This window comes from Lissotriton helveticus, chromosome 6 (assembly GCF_964261635.1).
Source record: "Lissotriton helveticus chromosome 6, aLisHel1.1, whole genome shotgun sequence".
NCBI classification, from domain to species: Eukaryota; Metazoa; Chordata; class Amphibia; order Caudata; family Salamandridae; genus Lissotriton; species Lissotriton helveticus.
The window spans coordinates 521,323,238-521,350,413 of NC_136067.1; the positions used below are offsets into that span (position 1 = coordinate 521,323,238).

At 48.5% G+C, this 27,176-nt stretch overlaps 1 protein-coding gene across 3 annotated transcripts in view; it reads left to right on the forward strand.

Moving 5' to 3' along the window:
- Positions 1-330: 330 nt before the first annotated feature.
- Positions 331-27,176, forward strand: part of PRIM2 (DNA primase subunit 2) — a 1,274,342-nt gene continuing 1,247,496 nt past the window's right edge. The window contains exons 1-3 of one of the 3 annotated variants that reach the window (XM_078647995.1): positions 331-385; positions 484-553; positions 1,625-1,724. The gene's annotated coding sequence lies outside the window, so the exon portion shown is untranslated. Of the gene's footprint in view, positions 386-483; positions 554-1,055; positions 1,147-1,624; positions 1,725-27,176 lie in introns of those variants that run through there. The other 2 variants (XM_078647996.1, XM_078647994.1) reach the window with 2 other exon arrangements.

A 27,176-nucleotide genomic window follows, 5' to 3' on the forward strand; every position in this document is an offset into this window, starting at 1 on the left:
CTTCACTCTCAGCTTGCATCATTCTTTATTTGTTCTGTCTCAAAAATTGTTTCCCATCCACGCTACCTTCTGGTTTCCTTTTGTTCTTATCTCCACCATCAATTATGACCCATTATAGTTTTCAGTTATTCCATTCATTACCCTATTTCTTAAAACTCAGCGTATTGGCCGATACCTCATTATTACTTTAAACAGTATCGCTATCTTTTTAAGTACTGCCCCAAATAGAAGTATCTCTCCCTTTAAATATAGACGAGACATATATGGCCATCCAATCAACACGACGCATATATATATACCAACCGACGGCAACCTTTCTCTTGTTGCTGCCGGTTTTCGACACGATAGAGACGCACATGGAAGACTACACTAGCTCCATCTGAAGGTATGTACCCTACCCTCAAGCCCCCACCTCACGCTTTAAAGTTAACTTTGATAATCACGCATCGTGTTTTATCGGCTATGCTCTCCTTTTTCTTAAAGTACTGGGAGCCCGCTCATTGGGAACCGCCCGTCCTGAAAGCGACACATTTCAGAGAACGTGCCGCTGAAGGTATGTATCCTATCTGAGAGCCCCCACCTTGCGCTTTAAAACTAACTTCGACAATCGCGCATCGTGTTTTATCAGCTATTTTCTCCCTTTTTTTTAAAGTACTGGTAGCCCGTCCACTGGGAACCGCCCGTCCTGAAAGCGAAACACTTTAAAGAACGTGCCGCTTTTCGAGGACCGTACTTTATTTGATATATCACTCGAGTTCAGGTACCTTCTAACTTCATATATTAGGTCTACTGCTTAACCCGGCCTGCTTATTTATAGACACTTATCATGTCCTTTTCTCATATAGACACTAAACAGGAACTCCCACTGCAGTCATCTGGCATTCGTAAAATAAGCTCGAAATCTATGCGTGCAACATCGCTACATACAAATTTATCCGCTGCTTGGGCGGCATCTTAATTACATACAGGTATGAGTGTAACAATAATTTTTAATCGTATATCTGGCACTGATAACAGTATCTAAATCCGCATTTTCTAATCCATCCCTATAGGACATACCTGAATCGCAAATATATGATTGCCCATTGACGGAGTTCAATATGCATAAGACCTATCTTCACTGTTCCTCATAAGTTTAGTCCGGAGGTACTTTTCATTTTTTGTTTAAAATACATGACTTTAATTGAACTTTTCACTATACATTGGCTCTCTTCATATAGAACCATTGCTGATGTTCATTCTAGCTCTTGTTAACTGCCATTAATCAGTACCGGCTATTTTGTTTGAGCTATCTTAAGCTCCCTAAAATATAGTAAGGTTTAAGTGAATATTGCATATTAGCACTGTTAACTCCAAACAAGTAACCTTAAGTTCCATAAAATACCTTAGGGATTGAGCTGATAGAGATAACCCTATGTCTCTCAAAACTGGTTCATTTTATGATAATTAATAACATCCAGATGTGACCATAAGTTCAAAGATAACCCTATGTCTCTCAACACTGGCTCACTTTATGATAATTGATAACATCTAAATGTGACCATCACCTCCCTACAGTGTTAAACATTATCATACTTTTTCTCATTGGACACTATAGTATATACTTTTTTTATGATCCCTTCAGTTTTCATATTGGTGCCGTCTACATCCTGACCGGCCTTCTGTTTTGAGATCCCTGATCAACACCCATCCTTGGTACTCACTATTATCGAGTCATTTGTGAGGTAAGATATACTACATACAAAGGAATACAGTACTCCCGTGCTAAGAGACGGTACCCCTAGATACTCTCAACTGCACATAAATAAGTTATCCGTAGACTAGCTTTACGTGTCCTTGGCACAGGCCACAATAGAAACATAACCTGTAACAATAGGAGTGGCCATAGGCCATATTTTTTATTTCTATTTCTATTTCTATTTATGTTTTTCATCTATCTAGCCTTTTGATTCTTCATTTTTAGTAATATGTATTAGTTTTCATGTCTATTATCTCACTCATCTTTGGTTTTTATTCTTTTTATTCATGTCATCCTTTTTTCTGTACCTTCCCCAATTCAACATAAAATATATTAGAACTTTGTTAATTGCATATAGAAATCAATTTTGTATATGATCATGTGATTCCCCTTGTCTCTCTTTTAGATATCTTTTAGAGAAGCTAACTTAATAGCGGTCTATCATGTTTTTTCTATCCAGGTTGAAAACAATGTATGATGTAACCAAAAAAAAGGTTTATATATATGCACTGTATTTTACATCACATTCTATACATTGTTTTTTAGAAAAAGACTGTTTGCTTATTTTTAGATTCATTGATAAAGATGGTAATTTCCTGATGAAGACACGACTGTGTCGAAACGCGTAGAGAAGAAACCGTCTTGTCTTCCCACATTAATTGGGTTATTGTTAAAATTGTTGATCAAATAATACTATCTATCAACTAAAAGAACTTTATCAATTCTGTATATTTTATAATGAACATATGACAAAGTATTTTTATCTTTTTTACTAAATTTATTAAACTGAATATTCATGTCATTCTAAGTGCATATCTTATTTTATTTCTTTTGTCTACATTGGTTTTCGCCATATACTTTGCCTGGGCTTGTTATTTCACATAAACTGAGTCTTCTTTACCACACAAATACATATATTTATAAAATGAAAGATAAACGATATAACTCTGTACTTGTAAAGATGATATGCACCGGTCAGATGGCAGCTTATGTTTAATCTATGTAGCTAAAAGAAAGGCACCCTTTTCAAAAGTAGGGAAGATGAGGAGGGGCAGGCATGTTGTAGAGGCCATTTCTTCAATAGCGCTCCAGCCAACATACCTGCAGACCTTGAATGTGTGCCCTTCACCGCCCTCTTCATGCTGGCTTGTAGCCCGATGGCTTGACACTGAGCAGTGACACAGACCAGGCAGCTCTCCTGCCCGCACCACCATGGAAGGAAACAAACACCCCAGGAAGGATTGCTTCTCTTGTTTCCAGCAGAGTTTTGATAAGATGCTCATCTCACGAGACTCACAGATTTTGTAGCAAATCCGCGATTTGAAAATTGTGAAAACCGTAGGGAGTCTGTTGAAGGACTACCTTAGATCAGAAAAGTGCTCTCTATCATCAACTCTTTGCCACGTTCAGTTCTTTACGTCATATCTGCATTCTGTAAAGAACAGGGTTCTGTTTTGATGCTTGTTTTTCCAGTAGTTGCAAACCTCTCTCACCCATTTTGCTTCCTCCTTCTTTCCTTCTCGCCTTTCTTACACACCCCTCTTACTCATTCTAGCCATACTCCCTCTCTTACTCCCATCTCTTTTCTACCAACCTTTTTAGAGCAACTCTCCACTCCCCCATTCCTTATCTCAGATCCTCCTGTCCCAATGTACCAAAAGACCCGTCCAGAGCTTTCAATGTAAATATAGGAGCGCAGGTACTCACTCCTTAGAGTACCTGTTAGCTGCTGAGATGTGCAAGTACTCTGCGTTTCTTGTTAAAGAAGTGCAGGTACTTAGTACCGAGAGTACTTGATAATTTAAAGCACTGGACCCGTCTGGAAGAATCTAGATTAAACCATGCTTACTAGCCTCTCCATTAAAAATCCGCATTCTGATTGACAAATATGACTCAAGAAAAAGTATTATAGGCTTCATACCCATGAAACCAGAGATATCTACTGTAGTAGCATCTTCCTCAGCTACTCCACCATTTACCAAACCCACTTCAGAGGACTGATTGGCCTCTGATTCCCTCAAACTTGTCGTCCTCATCACAAATTTTAGAAATCCCACAACAGACCAGGCTGTTCCCTATGACTACCTCCCTATAGATAATCCTTCACACACTCCTCAGTCCTAGCTATTTTTGATTTTTAAGCTCCTTGGTCTCTCTTTTGTAGCCTTGCAACCGGTCAGACTTTATAATGTGTCTGTATCAAGTTTCTATTGTGCTTTGTAGGTGCAAATGATTTCAGATCCTAGTCGATTGTAAGTTAAAGTAATTCTTCTGTATCTGGTCGATCTGAACTACTCCAGGCTGGATCCCATTCTCCCAACATCATGCTATCAACCTTGAGACTGTAATTATTTTGTTTCTCTTGTCTTACTCAAATTCTATTACTGGCAAACACGTCATTTTTATAGTGTGATACTGGTGGTTTTTGGTTGTATTTCCAATAGGAAAACTCTTTCCCAGTCTTTGACCAAGGTTTGCAGGAGATTCTGGCATAACAAAGCTGTGGTTTCTTGAAGCTAAGCTCGATGGGGGAAACCAAATCACCTGATCGAGGTGAGTACACCCTCTTCACTCTGCCCCCCTGTAGGAAGCTGGCTCCTCATATAGTATATCAACAAGCATTGGCATAGCCAATAGGTCTCGCCTTTGGGGCCTTATAAGTATTTAATTATGTAGCACAATATCCTTGGTGCAACATCAACTGCTGCATGGCTAAACACTTATAATGTCCCAAAGGCAAGACCTAATGGCTATGCAAATGCTTGTTATTTTTTGTGACGGCTCACTGACGACACATGCTAAATCCACCGACTGAGACTTACCATACTACAAGCACTACCTTTACACCCGGACCACGCAATGTTGCATACCCTGAAATCCAGGCCCCCAGCGCTGGTCTAAAAACATACCACCCGATCCCAAGGCGTCCTCTCTTACTAGACCCCTCCACATTCTGTCATGAAATGTCAACGGCCTACTAGACCGTATAAAGCGAACCGCGGTTCTCCACAGCGCCCAACGCCAAGCTCCCGACATCCTTTTTTTACAAGAGACGCACCTTTTGGGACACACTGTAACTTCCTTGCCAGGTATGGGTTTGATAGGGTCTGGCACTCTGGCTTTGTTCTTGGGGAGTGGCCATACTAGTTCATAGGGGTCTCCCCTTTAACCTGCTACAGGTGGAATCTGATACGCAAGGGTGCCATGTGGTAAGATCGAGGGTCATCCTATCGACCTCCTATGTGTGTACATTCCTCTCACCACCATGCCTGCCACCCTTCGACGCCTCACACTATTGATCTATAATTTCCCTCTGGGTTTCACGGTCATTGGGGGCGACTTCAACGCTATTATCCAGCCCTCCCGTGACACGACAGGTACCCCCTCTGCATCCCGCCTTGCTTCTGCCAAGCGCCTCTCCGATTGGTCCTCGACCCTGGGTCTCTGCGACCCCTGGAGGGCGTGGAACCCTCGCCGGGAACAGTACACTCACACTTCGGCGGCCCATCACACCCACTTCCGTATTGACGTGCTCCTGTTACTGGCCAGTTGGAGTCTGGGGTTACTATCCTTCCCCGAGGCATCTCCATCCATTGCCCGGTCTCCCTCCTGCTCGGGGGGGCCCGCGCGATCTGGTGGATGAATGCCTTGTTTCTGCAGGATATGGATTTTGTTGAGACCCTTGGACAGGAGCTGCAGCAATATTGGGTGATCAATAAGGGATCAGTTCCCTCTCCGGGTACAACGTGGGAGGCTGGCAAGGCTACTATGCAGGGCTTCGCTAGAGGCCCGGTTCATGCTAAATGTGCGGCCCAGACCGCCCATCTGTTGCAACTTGAGACTCGGGCAGCACAGCTAGAATCTGCTCATATCTCCACTGATGACGTTCGCTCCACCCGACAACTCACACTGCTCCGTGAGGAAATCCGCCAGATCTCTTTGGAATCGGCTATGGTCCTGTGGCATTCATCGGTGGCGCGTGTATACGGATGGGGGGACAAAAACGGGAAGCTACTCCACAACCTGGTTTCCTACCCCAAATCCAGACCGCATAATCCTAGAGGTCCAGGAGGCAGTTAGCACTCATCTTACTTCCCAGGCTATCTCACAGGCCTTTGCGGGCTACTACGCCAGATTGTATGCGGCCCGGCCTCCCGAGGCCTCCGATAGAAATGTTGACGGAGGCTGGGACCCAACTGACCCGTCTTTCCCAGGCAGTCTAGGAGACCCTGGATCTCCCTTTTACCCGTGAGGAGATACATGGGGCTATCTCACTCCTATACTCGGGTAAGACGCCGGGGCCGGATGGCTACCCTCAGGAATATTATGAGACCTTTTGCGACCTCTTGGTTCCTCACCTGGTTGACCTGTTCCACCACGTGGTGGAAGTGGGGTCCTTCACCAAGGAGACCGATGTGGCCACTATTGTGGTCCTTCCCAAAACGCAACTGCCTTCCCTCTCCTGCGCGGATTATCGCTCCATTTCCCTCATCAACACCAAGGTGAAAATGTTTGCCACTGCCTTGGCCCAGCGCCTCCGCCCCCTTTTGCATTATTTGGTCCACCCCGACCAATGTGGCTTTATGCCTGCCCGTGGCACCCGGCCTTGCATACACCGTCTTCACCTCGCCCTTGCTCACCGCCATCAACTTACCACATATTTGGCCCTGCTTTTCATTGATTTTGAAAAAGCCTTTGACACAGTTGACTGGAACTATCTGGACGATGTGCTGGAGGCGAAGGGATTCGGCCTCCCATTCCGGCGTTTTGTCAGAGTCTGGTATTCTAGTCCTAGAGCACGGGTTTTAATTAATGGTGTACTTTCAGAGGCATTTCCCATCCAAAAGGGCACCCGCCAAGGCTGTCCGCTCTCGACACTTTTATTTGCGTTAGCAATGGAGCCCTTGGCCACTCTCATTCGCAACGATCCCTGTGTCAAAGGTTGGGCCTGAGATCCCTGTCAAGTTGACAAAGTCGCCCTTTATGCTGATGACGTGCTTCTTTTCTTAGCAGACCCTGAGGATTCAGGCCCACGATGCTTGGAAGTCCTCTCCGCCTTTGAACGAGTTTCTGGCCTACGACTCAATCCGGCGAAATCCACCTTGGTCCCCCTTCATCCACCCCGGGCCTGTTTCGATTGGCAAACAAATATTCCCCTGCGTGACCAGAGCTTCAAGTACTTAGGTGTCTGGGTAACTTGACTCCTCGAGCTTGAATGGGCCCTCAATCTTATGTCCCTGGTTACTAGGGCCAAGGCAGACCTCAAGCGATGGCAATCCCTTCCTCTTAATCCCCTGGGCAGAAGTGCGCTTTTTAAAATGATGGTTCTCCCCCGTTTGTTATATATTCTTCAAAACATAACCTTTCATCTTCTGGCGAGATTGATGGGCTGCTTACCCAGTTCTTATGGAAAGGTGGGCAGCCTCGCATGGCCTTGGCTCATTGTCGCATACCTCCCTATGATGGGGGAATGGGAGTGACCAATCTTCATCTTTATTATTTGGCCACGAGACTTATTGTGGTGCACGACTGGTTCGCGGGCGGCTGGTCGGACCCAGCATGCCGGGTCGAGCTCCGGTCGATGGACTTACCGTTCTCCTGGCCTACTTGTACTGGTCTCCCATACCGCGGGTCCTTCCCCCTATTACTAGGGCTGTCCTATTGGCCTGGCGCACTGCCTTGCGTCACACGAAATGGGATGGAAAGCTTACCCAACAAACACCCCGGTGGCCCGGTACCTGGCAGAGTGAGACTTCAGCCCTCCGGGACTTTTGTCAGTGGGTCCGCATTGGGATCTCGCTTCTTGGAGACGACTGGGTTGGGGACCATATCAGGGCCTTCTCAGATATACAAGAGCGCTACTCCCTCCATGCTTCCCAGTTCTTCAAATACCTGTAACTGCGGCACGCTCCTCATACACACATTACCTCTCCCACCTCCCTCCCTGAATTCAGTCCCCTTGAGGCCCAAGTGATGATGGGGAATCTGGGTAGGGGTGGGGTGTCGTGGATCTACCGCTCTCTAGTGTATAATGGCCCAGCGGGCCTAGACTCACTGCGCGCCCGTTGGGAGGAGTGGCTGGGCCCCCTTGAGGATGCAGACTGGGGGGATGCTCTCATGGCCCCCAAGACCCTGACGACCTCTTCCAAACTGCGCCTCACTCAACTCTACTACTTACATATGGCTTATCTAACCCCTGCACGTTTATACAGAGCCCGACTGAGACCCTCCCCGACCTGTGCAAGATGTGACCATGCACCGGACAATTTCTACCACATGGTCTGGCAATGCCCCGCCATTGCGTCATTCTGGGCGGGAATAGAACTCGAGCTTACGCAGACCCTGGGGTGCGTCGTTCCCCATGATCCGGCGCGTCTGCTCCTAGGTGTGCTCGATGGCTTGGATGGCTCTCAGGCTGACAAACGATTTTTGGGAACTGCTTTGGCAGTGGCGAAACGAGACATTGCAGTGCTTTGGTCCCAGGTTAGGCCTCCTACCCTACGGAAGTGGAGGTGGGGGGTGGACTGGTGTGGGCCCGGGGTTGCCCTGAATTGTTTGGAAAGATCTGGGATAAATGGTTTAATCTTTTGTCTTGATTCCTGGGGGTGTTTTATGGGCTGTGCTCATCCGACCCGTGTATTTATATATGAAACCTGATAAGCAGGTCTCTGTCTCCAGCCTTATTGTTATAGACTACCGAAGTATAGTGCCTGATTGTGCTGTCAATGTAACTGTGTGGATTTCTATAAATGCCAATAAACTTGATTATCAAAAAAAAAAAGAGTGAAATGGGAGATGTCATCATTAAGTGGCGGCAAATTTCTAAATGTAACATGCCTACAGTGTTTACAGAAATACACATCACTCCATTCATAACCCACTATAATAGAAGGCCCAACACTAGAGACTGTGTAAGACAATAAAGAGCATTAATGATTTGTCCAAAATGTGTTATTGGAATAGCTGAGTATTTAGCATTACAGTCAAAGAATAATTTCAGCAATAAAGCATTGGCAAAATCAAACTTCATAGTTACCACTGCGAGTACCAGGCATTTCCAGGTCCCGAGATAAGATTAGATACTCACCCCAAGACTGACTCCTATGAGCCACTATCCTAACACTTTACATAAAAATGCATTTCAGGAAAAAACCTAATATAAGTTATTAGTATGCAAGGACGGTCTCAGAGAATGACACCATGTGGGCTCCATGTTCGAATGCTTGCTACTTGGTAAGCAAAGAAATGTTGAGGAACAATTCAGGAAATTTTATTTTACAATGCATGAGAAATGGCTTGCATATAAATGTCCCTTTACCAACCATGGCATTTGAAGTCAATGAAGCCTCATTGTGGTACTCTGCACAAGTTCTGGATCCCTTCTGTATAAGGGAATTTTCTCCGGACTTTGCAAAGGACTGCTTAATTTTTGACCACATCAATAACTCTCAGGGCTTGTCCCAGAGAATCACAATCTTCAGGTGCACTAGTATTGGCATGGAAAGCTATGTCAGTGAGCCAGATTTAGCAAATTGTGTACTGGCTGTTTTGGCGTTGCCCGTCTCAAGTGCCAATGGTGAGAGGGCCTTTTCACAGATAAAAGTTTACAAGAAAAGAAAAGAGCGAGCACCCATGGCCCAAAACTCACTGAAGAGGTATTGCATGGTGTATTACAGTAAGTTTGATTTGTAGAAATGTATTTGGCTCTCAAATACACAGTAGGTAGCTGTCTATATACTGTGCACTATCAGTGCAGAAAGCAAGTAATAAAAGCAAAGCATTCCATAAACACCGGAAAAACACTGTTACTGTTGTTTTTAATGGCGCAAAAATGTGTAACCACTGATAACCACAATTTTATACAGTTATTGATATCACTGGAAAACACACAAAAAAACACAAGAATTTACCAAAGATAGAAACTGAAGACAGGAAAGCCTAATTATGTTCTACTTTGGGAAATTACGTTTTAACTATTGACTTTAACTTACTCTAACTCCCTCTTAAATTTGGACTCAGGCCAGAGTTCTGCACACACAAGCAGGCCCCCAGGATACTCACGGTTATTCAGGTTATTTAAGTTCAAGATTGTTTTCCTTTTTTGTCGTGTAGTTCCTACTAATCTGTAGAATCTGCACATTGTTTGGACAACATAAACTAAGGGCTTGGTGTCTAGACTGGCTCCGGACATCCCCACAGGATATGTTGTCCTATAGACCAGCTAGCTCACAGTGCCACTGTAAGCTCCCCCCCCCAAACCTACCAGGGAGCGAAGAGTTTCTGGCAACCACTGAACAGTACAACCCTGATTCCTCAGGAATCGTGGAAACAGTACAGAACCTTGCGTTCAGTCACTCGTGCTCACTTGTTCTCAGATACATATACAGAGAATACACAATGGGGCATTTTCAATAATATTTATTGACCCAAAGTTATTCTTGCATAAAATATGTGTGCTGCAATGATTAGGAGGCAGAAGCAAATAAAGGAAATTACAAGCACCAAAAGAGTGAACAGTAGATACATTTCTACCATGGTGCTGAAGCAAATAATATAAGCAGGCTTATATGCAATATGGTAATCTAACGTACTCCTACGATGCGTACCCTACTCTAAGAGTACCCGGAGTGTGTGTAGGTGTGGAGACAAGAATCCCCCAAGGTACGATCCAACCCCATTTCCTGATGGAAGAGAATGAAGGACCCAGTCTTGGACTCCAGTTGGACACCCCTCATGGAATGTCAGAACAGGGCGTGCTGATTTCTCAGCAAGCAGGTACCTTCGGTATCTGCAGAAGTGCCTCCTCTACCAATCTATCGGGATGCCTATATAATAGAAAGCAGCCTTCGCGATGTGCGCGCTAGATTAGCGATGTTATGGATATGTGAATAGCGCTGTCGCCTCTTGGATGAAGATAGGATGACATTTGTACCTAGTGCGTAGAGTGACCTAGCAAATGATGATCAAGGCATCGTGATAATGTTGTACGAAGCTGGATACGAAAACAAAGTAGTTTCAGAGAAACTAATCCAACATTGTTATGCATGTAAATGTGTGCAAAAAGTCACCAGTGAAATCTTAGGGATAAGCTGCCTCGCTACATGGGCCTAACCCTAACAATATAACACCCACTCCACATCCTAAGGGTCAAAATATAAAAGCTATCTAAAAAGACAGTATATCAAAATTTCAGAAAATGGAAAATGATTACAACTACTCTTAACATCATCTAAAAGCAAGCTTCCCTTAAAAATATCCAAAATAAAAGTTAAAAACTACTCTTAATATCATCTAAAAAGCAAGCTTCCATTTAAAATATTCATAAAAGATTTGAAGTCATTACACTATTTGGACTCCTAAACACTACGAAAGCGCTGGTGCCTAGAAAAATAAAAATAAAACAAAAACTGTTCTAGATGAATTTAGTTTATAAAACAATCAGAATTGTTCCCACATGGAAAAAGGCCAATTATTTCATGTGTTCCGAGAGGCAGACAAAAACGTTGTTGTTGTCTATAACTGCAGACGACGATTCCAGAGGCACACCTCGAAGCAGATTTATGGAGCAAAGGTGAATCCATCCAATTCTCACAGCAGCCGCTGAGGGAGGGACTGCTTCCTGTATGCGTATTGTGGAGCCATAGGCCAAATCATTCAGAGCCAAAGTGTCCCAGGGTGGCTCAAGAAATGCATTCATCAGCAACGGAAGACGCTGGGGACAACAGTACCCATGGGCCGTTAACGGGTCCAGCAGCACATCAATGTCCAATGGCACAACCAGTTGTCATCCTAGGCATCTGTCTAATACGCGTTTGTGACCACAAAGCAGGTAGGTGAGTACTGGTTGTATGCAGCTAAGCCAAACCGACCTGAAGGACAAGGACCAGTGCTCATCCAGTAATCAAAGTCAAAGTGTGCCAAACGAGTGAACCATGTGCTCACGGCATCGTAGCACAAGCAGTGCTGTCTCCATTGCAAATTGAACTGGGATGTTGTTAGAAATGGGGGTCTCTAGTTGGCAGAGGTAGGTACCTTTGTCCAAATAGGGACCCTTGCTTCTAGTCAGGGTAAGGGGAATACACACTTTAGATAACCCCTGCTCACCCCCTTGGTAACGTGGCACGAGCAGACAGGCTTATCCCAAAGGCAATGTGTAAAGTATTTGTACCAACACTCACAGTAATACAGTGAAAACGCCACAAATGGGCACCACACCAGTTTAGAAAAAAAAGTATCTTTATCTAAACTAAACAAGACCAAAACAATAAAAATCCAACATACAAATACTCAGGAAAATGTCTTTAAAAAGGATATTGCAAAAATAAGCTAGTAGAAATCAAATAGCACCAACTGGGGCTATTGCGACGTCAGGACAGCACGAAATCTAAAGTATGGCGCCACCCGTGGGGATCGCGGCATTGTGCGCGTAGTCACACAGACCCCCAAACAACAGTACCATGGAAATGAAGTAGCTGACGATGTACAGCATCGGAGATGGCCGATGTCGGCTCCAGTGATGATGCAACATTGGGAAGTTCCTCGGGTCACCCTTGCCGGTTATCGGCGCCGCGATAACAAGATGCAGGCGCTGGCGAGGACGGTGTCGATGCGAGCGCTGGCGTCTGGCACAGCCAATCACTGCCAGCGTCGGCGGGCATCGTAGGACATCGGAGCTGCAGAGCAGGCCGGGCGATGCGTCGTTCACTTCACGTGCGGCTTCCTGGGCCCCGGTGCAGGTCGCGGCATCATAGCGGGGGCATCAATGGCGTCGGAAACAGGGTTTCTTACTTCTCTTGGGTTTCTTTCAGCTCCCAACTGTAGAAACAACATCCAGATGCCCAACACAGTTACAGGCACCTCCTGGCAAGTCAGAACTCCCAGCAAGGAAGTTCAGGGGAGCTGGGAGTGAATTTTTTTTGTCCCTGAGACTTCGAAACAGAAGGCAAGCTCTTCTTCAAGCCCTTGGAGACTTTCCTCAAGCAGGGGACACAGCACACAGCAAAGTCCTTCTCCTTTCTTTGGCAGAAACAGCAACTGCAGGCCAACCCCAGACACACAGCAAGGGCAGTACTTTTCCTCTGTTTCTTCAGCTCTTCTCCTCAGAAAAGCTTCCTCTTTATTCCAGAAGTAGTCTAAAGTTCAGGGGTTTTAGGTCTGAGACTTATACCCCAAAATGTCTTTGATCCCTTTGTGCAAGGGGCTCTGAGCCCAGTCCAAACCCGTTCTTTGTCAATGTGAGCCTTGGCTCCAGACACACCACAGGGGGGCGGAGCCAGCATTGTGCAAGGCAGGCACAGCCCTATTCAGGTGCTGGTGCTACTCCTCCCACCACTCCAAATGCAGATCAGTCCTAGTCAGCTCAGGGCCGGGTCATCCAGGAAGGGCCAGGCACACCTCAACTCCCCCAGAGGATTTTCTACAGGGATTGCACATCCTCTGTCTCTGTCACACTGAAACCAGACAGTCAATCCACAAACGGGCAGAGGCACACAGAAAGGTTGAACAAGAAAATAGCCACTTTCTAAAAGTGCTATTTCAAAACACATAATTTAAAAAACATCCTTCCTAAAAGATGTGCTATTAAATTCGGAGTTCAAGGATACCAGACTCCAATTTTCCACCTTATCCCTATTGATGAAAATCAGAAAAATGGTCAGGCGATTTAGTCGATGTTCTTTAAGTAATTTTGCCCGGCGTTAAACGCCTCTAATACCATACGAAGTTTATCAAATAAAGAGGCAGGCGCTGGAGACAGGAAGACAGGAAACAAGTTTTATTCCGACGGAGCAGAACACATCAGATCGGACAACAAAGTATCGTCTCGAGGTGCTCTCTAACAGCCTCTCTGAGGCCTGGCCTTTTATACACTGGTTTACGACATGTGACCGCTCTTTATTACAATAAAGACATTGTGAAGTAATGGAAAAAAGACATCCCCGGTAACCCCCCAGTTCCGGCTCATTCCAACACGTGGCTACAGTAGAGGTCCTCACCCCCCATACAATAGGAGGGGGCTATCACGCAGCTGAGTGTTCCGCCGATTCCTTTGGAATGTGTGCGCCTGATCGAATCTCAGGGGGTGGGGAGGTCATGATCAATAGTAGTTCCTTTGAAGAGGGGCGAGTGCATACAGTAGTGGGCAATAAACTGTATCCTCAGGCTAAGGGATGACCAGCGGTCCGTGCAGACAATCGGGCTCAGAGGAAGGGGTCATCAAAGGAGAGATATTCATGAAAGGAAGGATCGGTGTGGACAATCGAGCGTAGAGGAAGGGTTTATCAAAAGAGGGGTATTCATGGAAGGAAAGGAGGTGTTGGTCAGGCACGGGGTGTGATTCCCAGAGACAGAGTCATGCGGAAGGGGGGGGTTCATGACTTGTGCATGTGAGAGCGGGGGCAGCCAGGGTGCATGGGGGATGCTTGCAGGGTCAGGGAAGTGCGCTGATGATCGATCGTGAACAGGGAGACCATGGTACTTAAAATGGCTGTCGTGTATGTTCATACGTGAGTCTGAGGAATGGGCAAGATGGCGCAGATGATGTTCAGTTCACGAACTAAAATTCCACAGTATGGGAAGATATGCTCGTTAAATTTTACAAAGCATTCCCCATTTTGTCCTATGGACAAGATAGCCTTTCAAAAGTGAAAAACGAGATTGGCAGTATTTCACTATAAGGACATGTTACACACACCAGTACATGTCATACCTTTCACATACACTGCACCCTGCCCAGGGGGGTACCTTGGGCCTACCATAGGGGTGTCCTATGTAGATGGAAAGGGAAGAGTAGGGCCTGGCAAGTGGGTGCACTTGCCAGGTCGACGTGGCAGTTAAACTGTGCACAGGCACTGCAGTGGCAGGCCTGAGACCTCTTATTAGGGCTACTCAGGTGGGTGGTACAATCAGTGCTGCAAGCCAACTAGTAGCATTTGAGTTACCAGCCCTGGCACACTCAGTGTACTTTACTAGGAACCTACTGGTAAAACAAATATGCCAATCAGGGAGAACCAATCACAATATCAATCTACACAAGGAGCACTTGCACTTTGACACTGATCAGCAGCAGAAAAGTGCCCAAAGCATCTAAACCAGCAAATACGAAATCCAGCACAGCATCAAAAGGAGGTAGAGGCAAAAAGTCAGGGACAACCATGCCAAGGATGCCAGGTCTAACAGAGGTCCTTTGTAGATCTGAAAAAATAAAATCGCTTCCCAGCAGAGAGTATGAATGATGGATTAACTTCGTAGATTGTCTGAAAGGTGCTAGCCAGTCCAGAGCCGAAATATATTTTAAAATGAACTACTCCTCTAGTATCAGTCAAAGATATATGTCAAAGATATATGTCAAAGATAAAATGGACTAGCTCCCCAAAATGCAGCGGGAAGTTAGTGTGGAGTGGTTTCTGTATCTCAGACGAGAACCTTGCAACCTAGAGATCAAACGTCTATCTGGCCGAAGTTAAGGCCATATCCTCTTGAAAAAGCATGCCTTTCAGTCTGCTAACAAAGCGTATGTTGGAAGCATCAATTAGCCCCCATTCAGGAGTAATTTGGAAACTGGACATATCACGGAAGCTGGGGAACCCTTCAGATAACATGACAAGTTCGCAACAGGAGTATTGCATGCCCGTGAAAAGAAATGTCCTTGCAAACAAGAGAACCGCATAGGACATCCTCACAGTCTGAACCACTAAGAAAAACCTCTGTGTCCCTTTCCTGCACTTAAACCTGAACGGCAATTCCCAATACTCGAGCACATAACCTTCCTCTAGTGCTTCCTTCCTGCCTACCTGTTGGTATTGGAGACAATATTGGAATTGGAAAGTTTTGACTGATAGAGTGATATAACCATGGATAATACAGTCTGTGGATGGTGACTCTGCCATGGTAAAAGGTAATTGGTCTAATTTTTCAATGTGCAACATGGAGTATTTTGCATCTCTATGTGCCATAGTTATCTGTCTCTCCGTCAGATCGTATTCAGAAAACAGACTGATAGTGTTGATATAATGCCACGACACATGGTCAGAATGTAGTGTTTGCAACGTCCGGCTCATCATTGCGATGGAAGGTAACTATGACAGTCCATGTTGTAAAATAGTCATGTCCTGCTGTATTATGTCAATTGCAGAAGACACAAAGTTGCCCAGTGATACATTCTGGATGATAAAGTGGTCATACCTTTGTCAACCACAGCCAACGCCTTTTCCATATTTACCCAGTTGATCTCACACAATCTCTCTGCAGCTTACTGCTAAGAAATATTCCATAGCTCGTTGCATATTCCACTCAAGAAGTGCTTTTTGACGTGGGTTTCTGGGACCTAGTAAAAAATCCCTGAGACCCAGGTCATCAGAAAGAAGGGACAAGTGTTGTTTCACCTGGGAAAGTGTACAGGTCTTTAGCCAATCTCTGGTCTCCGGGATGGGGTCAGTATCTCAGTGGTCAGTATTTACTCACCCCCTTCACTATCGCCATCATATTTGGGGGTGGTAGGTAAACTCCTGGTGGTAGACATAGGGATGGACTGCTCGTGGGGGACTGTGGAGCTGAGGGGCCATAGTTCTCCATTGTCTGACTTCCTTCCTAGTGGACCCCTGGTGGGTTTTCATCTGCATGAGAGGGCTTATTCCTGCTATTCTGGAGCACAACAGTGTTTTTCCCCCATCGATTATTTTCTTCTCCTGCGCTGTGACAACCACAGAGTCCTTGGCATACACATATTAACTAAAGGACTCTCCGATCATTCCCCTATGGAACTTAAGTGGCAGCTTGAGAGTGCCGATTAACGCTGTCACTGGTGCCTGGATACTTGGCTCCTTTCCACGCCTGAACATGGGAAACACCTCTGTGCTGTGGTTGAGTCTTTCTTACAGGTTAACGTTGGCTTAGTGGCCTCCCCAGGCATGGTCTGGGAGGCCCTGAAGGAACTCTATCTGAGGAGACATCATTAGCTACCAGTATTGGGTTAATAAGCAACAGGATCAGACACAACTGGACCTGGAGGCAAGGGTGCACCAATTGAAGTGCCGACAGCAGGTTCTCCCCTCCCAGGTCAACCTCAGGAATCTTGTTTACACACAAGACACTATCAAACAGGCACACATGGACAAGGCGGAAAAGGCATGGCGCGCCACTCAGTCACACGTTTATTAATTGGGTAATAAAGCCAGCAAGATCCTCCATTGGTTATGGAGTAACACTCTCAAACATTACTTAATTGCAAGCATCATTGATAGCTCAGGGGTGGAACGCACTAGTGTGACGTAGATCGCGGATGAGTTTGCAGCATATTATGTGTGGCTCTATAAGAGAGAGGAGAGACTGAACATGGCGGAGGAGGAGCATTGTCTCTGTGAGCTCCTGCTTCAGCAGTTGCCGGGTGGGGAGTGAGACTTGCTCGAAGCCGAGCTGGGGAGGAGGAAGTTTAGTGGTGCGTAGGGCCCCAGGCCCTAATTGTTTCCTGGGAGAATTCTTCAAGGCTACCGCCTCTAAGGTTATCTGTGCACTGCATGCTATGTATGTGGAGGCAGTGGACAAAGGATGTTTGTCAGTGGATCTCCGCATGACGGTTATTGTAGTGATTCATAAACCAATGAGACCTCCTGAACAATTGAACCTTGAGACTAAGATTTTCACGAAAGCGTTGGCCAATCGGTTGATGCCAGTTACTGGATCACTGGTGACCAGAGACCACTCTGGCTTTATGCCCAAGAGGACCACTTGACACAATATTCATAGAGTAATCAATGCCCTGGCATTATGGATCAGCAACCAGAACCCCTGGCCGTTCTTTGAGCTGACTTCGAGAAGACATTTAATTAGACGAGTTGGTCCTATATGTTTGTACTACTGGAATGCCTCAATTTTGGTCCTTCCTTCCACCGCTATGTTTAGTTGCTGTATGCCGACCTTACAGCTCGGGTTCAGCAGGGGGGGGTGGTCAATGAGACCTTTTCTGTGTGCTGAAGGACGAGACAAGGTGGCCCTGCCTCAACTTCTATTTGCTCTCGTCATTGAGCCTTTGGCCTTGTGGATGAGAATTGATGCACATATGTCGGAATTCGCATGGGCACCAGACCTGGAAGTCCGCATTTCTTTATATGCGGATGATGTTTTATTGTAAAGTCTGTTTATTGACTATAGGGCAAAAGCAGAAACCAAACAAATTGAGGACACATGTCCTTGTAAGATTAGCATCAAATAAGGTTACATTTCATGTTACACGGTAAAACATCATAATAGGAAGTGTAGTCTAAACTATGCAAAATATCAGTTCATCCACTGCGTGTTATGTCAAAGTAGAGAAAAACAATACATGCTGTATCCCCAGTCCTCACTCATCTTGAAAATATACCAGTTTCCAGGTGAGTGTACAGGGATAGAACTGGAAAACAACAGATTTTCCGTAATCCGGATGTCAAGTGAAATTCTATTATTAACACATCAATAAAATTGTTGGGGACGTGCAATGCAAAGCTTCACAATATGTTAGACATTCTCATTATCTGAGGTAGCTCTTTAGACTAAAGAAACCATAGAAAACTGTCTACAATTTTATAGAGATAATGAAACAAAAAGAAAAACATGAGGGGATTTCCCTCAAGGGAAGGGGGGGGGGATGGATGCGCTGGAAGGATCTAGACCCCAAATTGGGGATTAAAGGGCCACTGGGGGGTAAGAGAACAGGCCCTCTGACTCAGATGAGCCATTCCGGGGTTTCTGGTTTCCGACCCCAAGAGAAAGGCTCCAGGGAGTCTTCAAACAACTGTAAGGCTCGTAATCTGGTGGACCAACCTGGAGTGTCTAGTCATGGTGAAGTGGTGTATAAGTTGCTGCCAAATGCGGTCAAATCTTGCATCTGTGTGGTTGATGCGGGCTGTAAGCAATTCAAGGGCTAGGACACCCCACAACCGAAGAAACCAAAATAAGGCAATTTACTGCCTAGCAGCTCCTAACAAATAGAGGATCAGTTGCCATTCTGTGTGTGTCATGGCTTTTAGCGTTGAGGGTTTAATGCCTAAAATCGTGAATAACAGGGAGGGAGGAGTAGGAAAACTCACCACCTCTTTGATGTGACTGAGGACCTCCTTCCAGAATATCATGAGACTCGGGCATGACCACCAAATGTGAATGAAGTTTTCCCTATCTCTCTGCACCTCCAACAAGTCAGAGAGGAGTTTGGGAACATCTGATGCAAGCGGGTTGGGGGTGTAGAACCACTGTGTCATTAATGTGTATGTTGATTTGCGTTGTGGTGTGCTCCCATATACCCTTGGGATATCCCTCCACAATTGAGCCCACCCCTCTGGAGGTATATCCTCTTCAAGGTCCACAGCCCACAGTGTCCGATATCCATGGAGCGCGGGACGCTGAGAATGCTGTAAGACAGAGTATGTTTTAGAACTCAGACCCTTCGAACCCTTGAACTTGCGAACCAGGGATTCAAAGGCGGTAAGCTGTCTGGTGGCTTCCTGGGTGTAAGTATGGGAACTAAGCCAATGCCGTATCTGGTAGTACTGCATAGTTTGCATAGTTTGGCTACATTGGTCAAACGTACGAAAGTCATTGCCCTGAAAAAGGTCCTGAATAACCCAGCATTCTCCCTCTGTCCATGCACCAAATGCCTGGGTTTGCAAAGCAGGGGGGAACATGGAGTTAAGTGCTATAGGTGTGTTAGGGGAGGGAAATGTTGTTAGGCCTCGGGGTTTCGCCAGCTTATGCCAGATCAGTACCGTTCTCATAGGGGTGGCTATGTAGGTGCTGTGGGGGAGGGCTCCTCGCGGTACCAATGCCAAGTCCCACAAAGGTCTACACAATACCGCCCGGTCTAAATGTAACCAATGCTTTTCACTTTTGCAAACCACCCATTCCGATATAAACCGGAGGTGACAAGCCCAATAGTATTCCAAAAGGTTGGGGCACGCAAGCCCACCCTGGTCACGGGGTAACATCAGGATCTTATTAGAGAAGCGAGGACAGGAGTTTCCCCATATACATTTTGTAAAGTCCCGCTGTAGAGCAAGAATATCAGCTTGTGGTATTGGAGTGGGAAGAGTTTGAAAAAGATATAGGACTTTAGGAAGAAGAGACATTTTAATGGTATTGATGCGTCCTAACCATGCGAGAGGAAGGCCCTTCCATCTGCATATTTCCTCCCGGATGGCTTTCCTATATCTAGGCCAATTGGACGGAGGTTCAGGTCTGGAGTGGGGGGGGGGTCAAGACAAGGCCCAAGTACTGAATCCATACGTCAGTCCACTGTACCGGGACCAGATCTTGCATCTCCTGGACTTCCGGGGCCTGGAGACTAAGATTAAGAGCATGAGATTTAGTGAGATTGATCCGGTATCCCGAAGCGTCTTCAAAGGATCTTAAGAGAGTCGCTACAGCAGGGAGGGAAGTAGGTAGAGAGGATTGGGAGAGAAGGAGGTCGTCAGCAAAGAGGGAAGCTTTATATATATTATATATTTTTTTGATAAGCAATTTTATTGATTTTCAATGAACACATATGCAGCAATGAAACACCGCCAGATTATTGCACAGTGAGCAGTACATAACAGTGACAGACAAAACGGGGGGGAGTAAGCCTCCCACATACACAAGTCTTACTAGGAATAGCAATTGACAATGTCCACAACCATGTCCTAAGGAAGCCTCCGGAAGTTCAGTCTTCCACCACCCCAACCCATTTACCCCACACCCTTCAAAACTTTTTAGGGCAGCGGCGGGAAGCATACATGGGGCGTTCCTGCGCTGCACACCAATCAACCCCCCTGCGGCACCGTGTCATGGAAGGTGCCAACGGGTCCATCCAAAGGGCTGCAATATCTTGTTTAGCTACCATCAAAACCGTAGTGAGACAAAGCTTCTCTGCCCTGTTCCCATCCAGACCGTCAGTAACGCCCAAGAGTATATTCATAGGGTTCACCTGGACTTCCCAGCCCAGGACCTCAGTAAGATCAGCGTCACTAGCTCCCAATAATGAGTGATAAAAATCCACTTGGGGGCAGTGACAGCGGGGACAGGAAGCATCAGGCCGGAGCCCAGAGCGATGAAGGCGCAGTGGTGTGAGGTAGGCCGCGTGTAAATAGTATACTTGAACTAATCGGAGCCGCTCCGAAGCTGTAACTATTTTAGGGGCCATCAGCACATCCCTCCAATCAGCATCATCTAAAGGGTCAATCCAACCCTCCCATTTATCCCGGATAGAGGAAAGGGAATTGGGGGTGTTATTTGTGAGGGAACGATAGATGCGGGAAATCCCCCTTCCCCAAATTACCAGTCATGACCTGTGCTTCAGGCGGGCTATATTCGGGCAAGGAGGTCCCCTCCGAGATGTGCATATGTAGTGCATGGCGCAACTGAAGATAGTGATAGAACTGAGAGGCGTGGAGGGAGAACCGAGCCTGTAGATCTGAGAATTCAGAAATGTGGCTCCCACGCCAGACATCTCCTAACTGAGAAATTACAATGAGGTCCCAGGCTCTAAAACCAGAGAGGGAGGCTACGTCTTTGAGCTGCGTTCCGCACCACAAGGGGGTATATTGAGTTAATTTGCCTGTCCAGCGGGTGTGGCGCAGGGCGGCTCGCCAGGCCAAGAAAACCCCATGAGTAACTTCCGGCAGATTGTGGGGGATAGCGGTTCCGTAGAACATCCCTTGAATACCAGAGAAACCCAGAGCATGTAGTTCCAGACGATAGGCCGGGTCTGCCCAAACACCATTGAACCAATCGTGCACAGTAAGAAGCCTGGTCGCCAGATAGTAGAGATGTTGGTTCATCATTCCCAACCCCCCCGTCAAAGGGTGGAATCCTGCATTGATTGAGGGCCAGCCTCGGCCTCCGACCCCCCAACAGGAATTTAGTAGCCAAGCCATCCATCTCGCAGAACCAGGACCTGGAGAAGGCGAGGGGCATGTTTTGGAGCATTTAGAGGAAACGGGGCAGGACAATCATCTTAAAAAGAGTGATCCTGCCCATGAGGTTCAGTGGCAACGTTTGCCATCTGAGGAGATCAGCGCGAACCCGCTTCACCAGAGGGCTGGCGTTGAGAGACCATGCGAGATCAGGAAGGAGCGTCACCCAGATCCTCAAGTACTTGAACGTCTACCGCCGGAGAGGGATCGAGGACTACCAATCGAAACACTCTCTCGATAGATGAAGGGGGACCAGGACTGACTTGGCCACGTTCAATCTGAGAACAGAAACACCTACAAAGAAGGGCAGAGCTCAGAGACATCGAGGCCCTGAGCGGGCTGGGTCCGACAGAAAGATCAGGACGTCGTCTGCGTATAGGGCAATTTTGTCCTCTGCCAGACCAGGCCATTGCCACCCCGTGAGGAGCGGGTCCGCGTGAACAAGAGAGGCAAAGGGCTCCATCGCTAATGCGAAAAGGAGGGGCGAGAGGGGGCAACCTTGCCTCGTGCCCCTCCTAATGGAAAGGGGCGCGAGAGGGCTCCATTAACCAGCACCTGGGCCCGCGGCTTGCAGTAAAGGGTCTTGACCAGGTTACGAAAGAGGGGCCCAAAGCCCATTTCCGACAACACCGCCTCCAGATACTGCCAATCCACAAAGAGCAAGGAGAGATAGGGAGTCAGTTGCTTTTCGGTGCGCCAGAGCAAGGTGGAGCTGTCTGAGGCAGTGCCTGGTAACCCAGGCGGGCATAAATCCGCATTGGTCCACATGGACCAATGTGCTCAGGGAGGGCGTATGCGTTGTGCCAGACTGAAGCAAATATTTTGAGCTCCAAGTTAATAAGGGAAATAGGGCGGTAATCAGAGCAGTGGGCAGAGGGGGACTGAGACTTAGGAATCACCACAATGGTGGCCAGATCCGTTTCGGGGCGGAAGGAGCCGCGGTCTACTGCCTCGCGGCACACTGTCAGGAGATGGGGAACCAGTATGTCCCGGTAAGACGCGTAAAACTCCTACGGGAGACCATCTGGTCCCGGCGTCTTGCCCGTCGCCATGCGGGAGATAGCATCATTGACTTCTGCCAGGGTAATCGGGAGATCAAGGCCTTCTGCTTCAGCATCAGCACCAGGAGTCGTCCCAGGCAGAGGGTGAGGATCCCAGGATGAGGACTTCCGTCTTGTCCGAGTTCAGTTTCAGGCGGCTGTTCTTCATCCATTCGGATACCTCCTTCATCCCCTCGTGAAGGTTGGCTCTGGCTGTGGCGGGGTCGTTGGTGAGGGAGAGAATCAGCTGGGTGTCGTCGGCATAGGAGATGATGTTGAGGTTGTGCTGGCGTGCGATGTCTGCGAGGGGGCTCATGTAGACGTTAAAGAGGGTTGGACTGAGCGAGGAGCCTTGAGGAATGCCGCAGATGACTTCGGTGGCTTCAGATCTGAACGGGGGGAGGCGGACTCTCTGTGTCCTTCCGGATAGGAAGGAGATGATCCACTCCAGTGCCTTCTCCTGGATTCCGACGCTGCTGAGTCGCTGCACTAGTGTACGGTGGCAGACAGTGTCGAAGGCCGCGGAGAGGTCTAGGAGGATGAGGGCTGCTGTTTCTCCGTTGTCAAGCAGTGCTCGGATGTCATCGGTGGCTGCGATCAGGGCGGTCTCGGTGCTGTGGTTGGCCCGGAAGCCAGACTGCGAGAGGTCGAGGGATCCGTTCGTTTCGAGGAAGGCGGCCAGCTGCTTGTTGACGGTCTTCTCGATGACTTTAGCAGGAAACGGGAGCAGCGAGATGGGGCGGTAGTTCTTGAGGTCGGTGGGGTCGGCTGATGGTTTCTTTAGTAGAGCGCTGAGTTCGGCGTGCTTCCAGCTCTCCGGGAAGGTAGCGGTGTCGAAGGAGGTGTTGATGATGTCCCGCAGGTGGGGTGCGATGACAGCGTCGGCCTTGTTGAAGACGTGGTGAGGGCAGGGGTCGGTAGGAGATCCGGAGTGGATGGAGTTCATCGTGCGGACGGTGTCTTCGGTGCTGATCGGGGTCCAGGCGCGGATGGTGGTGGTTCGGGGGCGGTGGTTCGGTCGTGGCGTGTGTCGGTTGCGTGCTGAAGCTGTTGTGTATGTCCGCGATCTTGTTGTGGAAGTAGGAGGCGAGGGAGTTGCAGAGGTCTTGCGAAGGGGTGATGTCGTTGTTACCGGCGTTGGGGTTGGAGAGCTCTTTAACGATGTTGAAGAGTTCCTTGCTGTTGTGTGCGTTGTTGTCCAGTCGTTCCTTGAATGCGGTTTTCTTGGTGGCGTGGATGAGTTGGTGGTGTTTTCGGGTGGCGCGCTTGAGGGCAGTCATGTTGTCCGGTGTTGGGTCTCTGCGCCATGTTCTCTCGAGGGCTCGGCAGTTCTTCTTGGAGCTCTTGAGTTCGTCGTTGAACCATGGGGCTTTCTTGCTACCGGGTCTGCTAGGCGGGGTCTTCAGAGGGGCGAGGTCGTCTGCGCAGTTGCTGATCCACTTCGCGAGGTTGGAGGCCGCCTGGCTTGGGTTCGTTGCGCTGGTGGGTGGGTTCTTGCTCAGGGAAGTCGCGAGCTGGTCGGCTGTGATCTTGTTCCAGCTTCTGCGTGCAACCTGTTGCTGGTGGTGGTGGATCGTGGTCCTTCTGAAGCTGAAGTGGACGCAGCTGTGGTCCGTCCAGTGGACCGTCCAGAAACCAACACAGTCAGAATGTGGGTCAGTCCAGCCACCCCAGGTAAGTCCAAAAGCAGATGCATGGTCTCCGAGCCTGGGGCCCTGTACCGCAATAGGCTCCCTCAGGGCAGAGCAAGAAAGTGGGGTGGCAGAGGGAATGCACCGCTGGGTCTCACGTCACGCAATAGTTGCAGGCCAGTGGATCTCTTCTGGGTCGTAGTCGCGGCAGCACAATGGAGGACCGGCCCAGAACCAGCAGCTAGGGCCAGTAAGCAGAATGATCTACAGACCCCAGCAAGTGTTGAAAGATGACCAGGAGGTATCGAAGGGGGCCAACAAACTGGGCCTCACACTGCTCGATGCATGCGGTCGAACACCCACCTTGTTCACTTTGCAGCCCATAGAGGTGGAGCAGTGACAGCTGGGGTGTAGGCCGGCAGGGGGGATCCAGAGTTCACCAGGCCCAAGGACAGCACCAGGGAGGCAGGGCAAACCGGGGACAAGGGTGGTAGGGGGCCCGCGCTAGGAGCCCAGCAGTTGATGCAGGCGGTGCCTCCTCATCAGGCCTCCACCAGGCAGGCGTAGCGATGCAGTGCCAGGAGGTCAATAAGTAGATAAGTAGGGCCCAGGAGGTCGGACTCACGTCAGATGAGGCGGGGGAGCAACAGGCCAACCACCTGCATCACCCCTCCATGCACAAGGCGCAAGGGCAGGCCAGGCGCACGGGGGTCACTCACAACTGTCCCAGGACCACCCTCTCACCCAGACCCACCGCTCTGAAAGCCCACCACGTGCCTCCTCCAGACACTCACTTAGCTTCAAGGGTCTCTCTCCACCACCAGACTCAGCCCCCGCTGCCCAATGTGGCGGCCGGCACCGCGGCAGCGCCGCAGGGGGACCGGAATGCAGCTGTAGGGGCCTCCGTCACAGGGGGCCCAAGGATCAGTTCCCCACTGCAGGTGTGTCAAGCGCGGCGGCAGGGAGCCAACCCCTACCGCAGCCAAATCGGATCCCCACAGGCAAAAGGAAGGAGGGCGCAGAGAGAACCGAGGCCCTCCCACAGGCCACAGCTCAATGTCCTGGGCTCAAACTCTGCGAACACCGGCCCGCGGCCCGCGCTCCCGCCGTCCGAGGTGACGGCCGATAGTGAGGCAGCGCTGTCGGGGAGCCAGGCACACCACCACAAATGCCGCAGCGATTGCCAGGAGGCTGCCTCACGCCACGGCACTAATTACAGCCTCAGCCTCAGCGGAAGGGTGGGGGGTGCAGCGCGGAGTCCGTGCCGGAGCCGGGAACAACGTGAAGTCAGGCAGAGTCCCAAGCCACCACCACACCCCAGAGATCGGGTGGTCCCCAGGGGCTGTTGAGGCCGGCCTAGAAGTCGCCGCCGCAGTCCAGGCAACTCAGTCCCCGGCAGCAGTCAGCGAGTGGCAAGAGTGGTGCAGCCGCCATCTCGGGAGCGAGCGCCGACCAGATCACCATCGCAGGAAACACCGGCGCCCAGAGTCTCACCGTTCAGGGCACCATCCGTGTAATGTTGTTCCTTGCTCTCCCCCTTCACAGAAGACAGTACATATCTCTGAGCCAACCTTTTTATTAAGGTAAACAGATCGCGCTATAAACAGAGCGCCGAGCGTGTAACATACACCAGCTCCGGTCGCTTCTCGCTCTCGTCTCCCCTTTGCGCTCTTTCTCTCCCTCTTGCGCGCATGTGCTAGTGTTCCGCCCAGGCTCCGGCGCGCGCGTCATGACGTCGGGCGTCGGAGTCTAGAGCACAACACTACATATCTCCTTCTTTTCCAATAACAGAACCAGGACGAAGTCCAACCATCAATAGTCACTCATATCATAGTCCTTGAATCGAGGTGGCATGGTGACCGCCCTTCCGACTCGGGTTCGCCTTACCGGTGTGAGCTCTTCTCTGTTGTCATCACAGGGAAGACCTTTTTCTCTCTTGGATGCGTCCGCTTCCTTTTCTCCAGCTGGGGTCGCGCTCACCTCGGTTTCATCTGACCGGGCTTGTTCCTTCTCTTCTCTGCTTCCTAGGGTAGGTCTTTCCTTAATTCCCTCATTCCCTATCACACTCTCTTCATCATAGTAGGCTGGCTCCTGGCCTTCTTCCTCTTCTTCCTTGGCCACGGGCCACTGCATGATCTTGTTGACTTTTGCCATGCGGTCTTGGGACCACACTCTCCCATCACTGAGCAAGGCAGCTCTTCCATGTACTTCTTGCACTTGTAGAGGCTTGCTGTACTTGCTTTCGCCTTTTCTTTGGATAGTCGCTAGCTTGACCCTAACCCACTCCCCTTTTTCCAGAGCCGTGTCCATTGTGTTGTGTCTTTTGTTGTAATGGGCGGCATACACCCTTTGAGCCCTCTCCATGTTGTGCTGGACTACTGCCGGTGACCATTTGAGCGTCACGGTTTTTTCTCTCCATGCCACATTGTCTCTCGTGAAGGGGAGCCTGCCTCTCAGGATTTGGAAGGGGCTGTACCCTAGCGCTGTAGGAGTGATCCTGTAAGCCCACAGCATGCTCTGCACTTCTACTTCCCAGTCTTTTCCTTGCATTATGGCTGCCTGTATGGATCCCATTAGTACACGGTTAAACCGTTCCACCTGACCATTACAAGCCGGGTGATACACTGCCGGGTGTTTCGACTTTATTCCGTTCCTCTCCATATACGCGTTCCATTTGTCCGATGTGAACTGAGGCCCATTGTCGCTTAGTATTGTTCTCGGTATCCCTTCCCTCAAGAACAGTGAGGTGAGGAATCTCAGCACCGTGTCCGTGTCCATAGTTTCATGCACATCCGTCTCGGGCCATTTAGAGTATTTGTCTATGACTACACATACATACTTGGCTATG